This window comes from Triticum aestivum, chromosome 4B, assembly GCF_018294505.1.
Source record: "Triticum aestivum cultivar Chinese Spring chromosome 4B, IWGSC CS RefSeq v2.1, whole genome shotgun sequence".
Taxonomy (NCBI): domain Eukaryota; kingdom Viridiplantae; phylum Streptophyta; class Magnoliopsida; order Poales; family Poaceae; genus Triticum; species Triticum aestivum.
Window position 1 is genome coordinate 261,576,401 of NC_057804.1, and position 7,313 is coordinate 261,583,713.

Here is a 7,313-nt window from a genome sequence, read left to right on the forward strand (position 1 = left end):
GCCTTGTTGAGAGGCTCCTCGTGAGGCCTGGCCCACGTGAGGTGTCTTGCTTCGCGACACCCATGGCTGGGACGCTTCTTGAGGCCTTGATGCAATGCATCCCATGGTCATCCCCACAGACACTGCCCCAACTACCCAAGCACCAATTGGACCCATGACAAGAGCTCTTACATGTACTATTTAATCTGAGGTGACATCTCTCCTACTTGAGCTTCCCCTACACATGAACGAGACTTGGTTGCTACCTCAATCAGAGACACTGAGTTTGATCAGGTACAACGAGAAAGCCGTGGAACCGAGAGCTCAAGGAGAAAGGGACAAGAGTGCTAACTCTCTGTCTAGCTCGGAACTTCCAGGCCCCGGAACCTCCGGCCAGCCTAGAACTTCCGGCCCCTCACGATCCAGACAAGCCCAGACGTGCAAACTCTCTGTTCGGCCCGGAACTTCACCCGGACCTTCCGGCCTGCCCAGACCTTCCGCCACCGGACACTAGCCCAGCTCAAGCCGTGTCAACTCTATGGATAGCCCAGACCCCGCCCGGACCTTTGCCCGGAACCTCCGGTGCCCGAAACTTCCGGCCCTGCCTACGCGTAGTGAGTCGGGCCGAGGCCCATGTCCCCTTTCGCCCCCGAGACTATATATACTCCTTCTCATCCAACATTTTAGGGTTAGCATTGGTTTAGCTCATATGAGAGATGGAGGTTTGCTCATCCACTTGATACCTACTCCATTGGAGGCCAAGCCCTCCATCTAGGAGAAGATCCCCCAAGTGGATTCAAGACCTCTTCACAGAGAAGATACCGAAGTGGATTCAAGACCTCCTCTTGGAGAAGAACTAGTTAACTGTATCCCCCTTTGTTGGATTTGAATCGTGTATCTCCCTTTGTGTTCATGGATCTAGCACATGTGTGATCGTTTCTCGTTGATTTGAGCGTTTCCTCTCATTTCCCCTTGTGCTTTCCCTCATGTGTTCGTCATGTTCTTCGGTGACCCCCTCCAAATCGTGAAAGATCGGCCACTAGGGTTTCACCCTACATCATTTTGGTATCATGAGAGACGTTGATCACAATTTTGGAGTCTCTCCCGTCGTTTTCTAGCCTAATTTTGCCCTCTTTTGTACCAATTTCGAAAATCCCCAGAAAAATAGACCTCCCAATTTTTTTGTGATTTGTTGGTTTGATGATGTTTTGTTGGATTTGATCCATGGATTTCATGTGTAGCTCATAGATCTAGCTTCCCCACCCTTCTCCACAACCAAATTCTTTCTTTTCCCCTTCCAATTTGGGTTTTTATCCAAGTTTTTCCACCCAAATCCCCGATATGAAATTTCCCTGTTCATCTGTTTTTGCGACCTCTGGAACTTTTGGCCCCGCCCGAACCTTCCGGCCATCGGACCTTCTGGCCTCCCCGGAACTTCTGTCCCCTGGACCTTCCATCTTCCCCGGAATGTCTAGCCTAGACAGAAAGTCTGTGCTTCTTCGACAGCTTCTGCTAGTTCACCAACCTCCACTACCGTGCAGTGGTATGTTCGCCAACATACAAGAGACTGTGCACTATGACATTGACCACTCATTCACGTCATTCGTCTACGCTTTCATCATCGACAACAACCACTCCACTATTTTGACACCATTGACCGTAAGCAAGGGCAGTAACTTCGATGACATCTTTGTCTACTCCTTGCCATGGCATTGATAACCTCCCAGCCTACCTTTTGCGCCGCTTACCTATCGATACTAACCTTTGAGTATTGCTGGCATTGTTACTTGTGCACATTAGTGATCATAGGTCCCATTGCATGCATACCTATCATCTTGGTACAAGCATCTTGATATCATCTCTTGTATCACAAGGCTGTCATCGCATATACACAATTGATATCTTGGTTCGTGAAGTTTTGCATAAGTGTCCAACAAAAGAGCTCAAAAGAGAAAGAGACAACAAGATTTTAAGCAAAAGAAAAAGAGAGGCAAACAAATTTTAAGCAAGGATCATAGCATATATCTACATTAAGATTGTCATACTTGATCATCTTGGATCATATCACTGACACATCATACATATAGCATACTTGGGATAGAAGTCGTTGCATTTTTGCTTAGTAGGTTGTGCACAAGTCTTGTATCCACCTATTGTGAAATCATGCTAGCATCTCTCTAGCATTGTGCAACAAGAGCATTTTCCGCGGGTTTCCACATTTTGAGCTCGTTCCTTGGTTCCACGACCCCATCTATCTATTCTGATGTGTGTGTTTCCGTGTGCCACATATTGCTATTGGTCTACTTGTTGCATTTGTGAATTTGCGTATCATTTCCAACATTATTGAGTCTTGCTAACATTCACATCAAATTTTGTGCCACCATCCTCACCAAGCTCCACCAAAGGCTTTATTTGTGTAGGTGTGAGAATTGACAAGATCAGGTACCAATTTTGTTATTTCCTTGTTACACTATTGAGTGATCATTGATCCATCTTCAACATTAGGTAAGGTACATTTGGTCTAGTTCTTTTCTTTCTTCCACTCGCATTTCTTGAGACGATGGACAGGCCAACTACTTCTTCGAACCTGCTCTTCGTCGAGCAGGATGAGGACCCAAACATCTACGTCACCATGAACCACCTCTTCGACATGCAAAGAGATTTGCATCAAGAGAATGAACCATTGAACGGTCGCATCGACCTACTTGCTACAGACTTGCGACAATCCGATCAACGTACAAGAGACTAGTTTGACAACAAGCTCGCCGCACAAGATGTGGAGAACAGTGCAAGGATCGGCGAAATCCATGCCTTGTTGATCAACCGTTCTTCTACATGTTCGTCCTATTCAAGACAGAGCCACTCAAGTCATCATTCTTCGCAATCTTATTCAGATGCAAGTCCTCCACGAGCTCGTCTACAATGCGCCAAGACCATGAAGTTAATTGATACGTCTCCAACATATCTATAATTTTTTATTATCCCATGTTATTATATTATCCATCTAGGATGTTTTATATGCATTCATATGGTATTTTGTATGATTTTTGGGACTAACCTATTAACCTAGAGCCCAGTGCCAGTTTCTGTTTTCTCCTTGTTTTTGAGTTTTACAGAAAAGGAATACCAAATGGAGTCCAATTGATGTGCCAATTTTTGATTATTTTCTGTGGACCAAAATAAGCCCCTGGAGTGAAAGTGTTCAACCAGAAGAGTAACGGGCTGCCCATGAGGGTGGCGGCCACCCCCTTGGGTGCCCCCCCCCATGTCCCGTGGACAGCCCGGAGACCTCCGTGACTTGTTCCTGACGCCAAAAATTCCTATAAATAGTAAAACCTCTAGAACATAACCTAGATCGAGAGTTCCTCCGCCACAAGCCTCTGTAGTCACCAAAAAACAATCAAGACCCTGTTCTGGCACCCTGCCAGATGGGGGATCTCTCACTAGTGGTCATCTTCATCATCCCGGCACTCTCCATGACGAGGAGGGAGTGGTTCACCCTCGGGGCTGAGGGTATGTACCAGTAGCTATGTGTTTGATCTCTCTCTCTCGTGTTCTTGATTTTGCACGATCTTGATGTATTGCGAGCTTTGCTATTATAGTTGGATCTTATGATGTTTCTCCCCCTCTTCTCTCTTGTAATGGATTGAGTTTTCCCTTTGAAGTTATCTTATCGGATTGAGTCTTTAAGGATTTGAGAACACTTAATGTATGTCTTGCATGTGCTTATCTGTGGTGACAATGGGATATTCACGTGATCTACTTGATGTATGTTTTGGTGATCAACTTGCGGGTTCAGTAACCTTGTGAACTTATGCAGAGGGGTTGGCACACGTTTTCGTCTTGACTCTTCGGTAGAAACTTTGGGGCACTCTTTGAAGTTCTTTGTGTTGGTTGACTAGATGAATCTGAGATTGTGTGATGCATATCGTGTAATGATACCCACGGATACTTGAGGTGACATTGGAGTATCTAGGTGACATTAGGGTTTTGGTTGATTTGTGTCTTAAGGTGTTAGTCTAGTACGAACTCTTGAATAGATCGATCAGAAAGAATAACTTTGAGGTGGTTTCGTACCCTACAATAATCTCTTCATTTGTTCTCTGCTATTAGTGACTTTAGAGTGACTCTTTGTTGCATGTTGAGGGATAGTTATATGATCCAATTATGTTATTATTGTTGAGAGAACTTGCACTAGTGAAAGTGTGAACCCTAGGCCTTGTTTCCTATCATTGCAATACCGTTTACGCTCACTTTTACCACTTGTTACCTTGCTGTTTTTATATTTTCAGAATACAAATACTCATATCTACCATCCATATTGCACTTGTATCACCATCTCTTTGCCGAACTAGTGCACCTATACAATTTACTATTGTATTGGGTGTGTTGGGGACATAAGAGACTCTTTGTTATTTGGTTGCAGGGTTGTTTGAGAGAGACCATCTTCATCCTACACCTCCCACTGATTGATAAACCTTAGGTCATCCATTTGAGGGAAATTTGTTACTGTCCTACAAACCTATGCACTTGGAGGCCCAACAACGTCTACAAGGAGAAGGTTGCGTAGTAGACGTCAACCTCTTTTTTGGCGCCGTTGCCGGGGAGGTGAGTGCTTGAAGGTATATCTTTAGATCTTACAATCGAATCTTTTAGTTTCTTGTTTTATCACTAGTTTAGTCTATAAAAGAAAACTACAAAAATGGAGTTGAGGGTGCCTCATATGCTTCATCCTTTTAATATCTTTCATGAAAATAAGGATTCTGATAATTGTGCTCAAGTGCTAGAAGAAGAATGCATTAGAATTTTTGGCAATAAATATTTGAATGATGAGCATGATTGCAATGTTGTTAGTATGAATTCCTTCAATATCCATGATGCTAATGATATGCAAAGCCACAAGCCTAGGGAAGCTTTGTTTAATGAAGATGATATTTTTTGTCCCCCAAGTTTTGATGAGAAAATTTATTATGATGAAAGAATGCCTCCTATTTATGATGATTATATTGATGTAAGTGGATTTGGAGAGGTCATGACTTTATTTAGTGATGAATCCACTATTTCGGAAGAGGTTCCAATTGATTATGAGAACAAAGTTGCTATATATGATTATTGTGATGACTTGTATGCTATTAAGAACAATGATAATCATGAAACTTGTCATCATGATTTTAGTTTTCAATTGGATTATGCCTCACATGATAATTATTTTGTTGAGTTTGCTCCCACTACCATTCATGGGAAGAAATTTGCTTATGTGGAGAGTAGTAAATTTTCTATGCTTGTAGCTCATGAAAAGAATGCTTTATGTGATGGTTATATTGTTGAATTCATTCATGATGCAACTTAAAATTATTATGAGGGAGGAATATATGCTTGTAGGAATTGCAATAATATCAAGTTTCCTCTCTATGTGCTTAAAATTTTGAAGTTATGCTTGTTTAGCCTTCCTATGCTAGTTGATTATTGTTCCCATAAATTGTTTGGTCACAAAATCCCTATGAATAGGAAGTGCGTTAGACTTAAATGTGATAGTCATATTCTTCATGATGCTCTCTTTATGTTTCAATTCTTATCTTTTATGTGAGCATCATTGAAATCATCATGCCTAGCTAGGGGCGTTAAACGTTAGTGCTTGTTGGGAGGGAACCCAATTTTATTTTTGTTCTTTTCTTTTTGATACTTTTTAGTAATAAATAATTAACCTAACCTCTTTTTAGATGTGGTTTTATGTTTTAATTAGTGTTTGTTCCAAGTAGAACCTTTGAGAAGACTTGGGTGAAGTCTTTGCGATCTTGCTGTAAAAAACAGAAACTTTTGCGCTCACGAGATTAGCTGCCAATTTTACTGGAGAGTGCTTTTAGGTTGATTCTTTTTGCAGATGATTAATAGACAAATTCCTCAGGTCCACCGTTTTATTTCAGAAATTTTGGAGTTACAGAAGTATTCGAATGATACAGAGTACTATAGACTGTTCTGTTTTCTATGTGTTGTTTGCTTATTTTGATGAATCTATGAGTACTCAGAGGGTATGAACCATAGAGAAGTTGGAATACAGTAAATATTACACCAATATGAATAAAGAATTAGTTCACAACAGTACCAAAAGTGGTGATTTATTTTCTTATACTAACGGAGTTTACGAGTTTTCTGTTGAGTTTTGTGTTGTGAATTTTCATGTTTTGGGTAAAGATTCGATGGACTATGGAATAAGGAGTGGCAATAGCCTAAGCTTGGGGATGCCCAAGGCACCCCAAGGTAATATTCAAGTACAACCAAGAGTCTAAGCTTGGGTATGCGCCGGAAGGCATCCCCTCTTTCGTCTTCGTTCATCGGTAAGTTTACTTGGAGCTATATCTTTATTCACCACATGGTATGTGTTTTGCTTGGAGCGTCATTTTATTTTCTTTTGTTTTGCTTGGTGTTTGAATAAAATACCAAGATCTGAAATTCTTAAATGTTAGAGAGTCCTCACATAGTTACATAATTGTTCAACTACTCATTGGTTTTCACTTATATCTTTCGGAGTAGTTTTTCATTTGCTCTAGTGCTTCACTTATATCTTTTAGAGCACGTTGGTAGTTTTATTTTGAAGAAATTGATGAACTCTCATGCTTAACTTATATTATTTTGAGATTCTTTTAGAACAGCATGGTAATTTGCTTAGGTTATGAATGTAGTCCTAATATGATGGGTATCCAAGAGGGATATAATAAAAACTTTCATATAAAGTGCATTGAATACTGTGAGAAGTTTGATTATTTATGATTGTTTTGAGATATGAGGTGGTAATGTTAGAGTCATGCTAGTGGAGTAATTGTTAATTTGAGATATACTTGTGTTAAAGTTTGTGATTCCCGTAGCATGCACGTATGGTGAACCGTTATGTGATGAAGTTGGAGCATGATTTATTTATTGATTGCCTTCCTTATGTGTGGAGGTTGGGATCGCGCGATGGTTAACTCCTACCAACCCTTCCCCTAGGAGCATGCGTGTAGTACTTTGTTTTTATGACATGTAGATTTTTGCAATAAGTATGTGAGTTCTTTATGACTAATGTTGAGTCCATGGATTATACGCACTCTCACCCTTCCACCATTTGCTAGCCTCTCTTGTGTTGTGCAACTTTCGCTGGTACCACACACCCACCATTTACCTTCCTCAAAACAGCCACCATACCTACCTATTATGGCATTTCCATAGCCATTCCGAGATATACTGCCATGCAACTTTCCACCGTTCCGTTTATTATGACACGCTCCATCATTGTAATATTGCTCTACACGATCATGTAGTTGACATTGTATTTGTGGCAATGCCACCGTTCATAATTC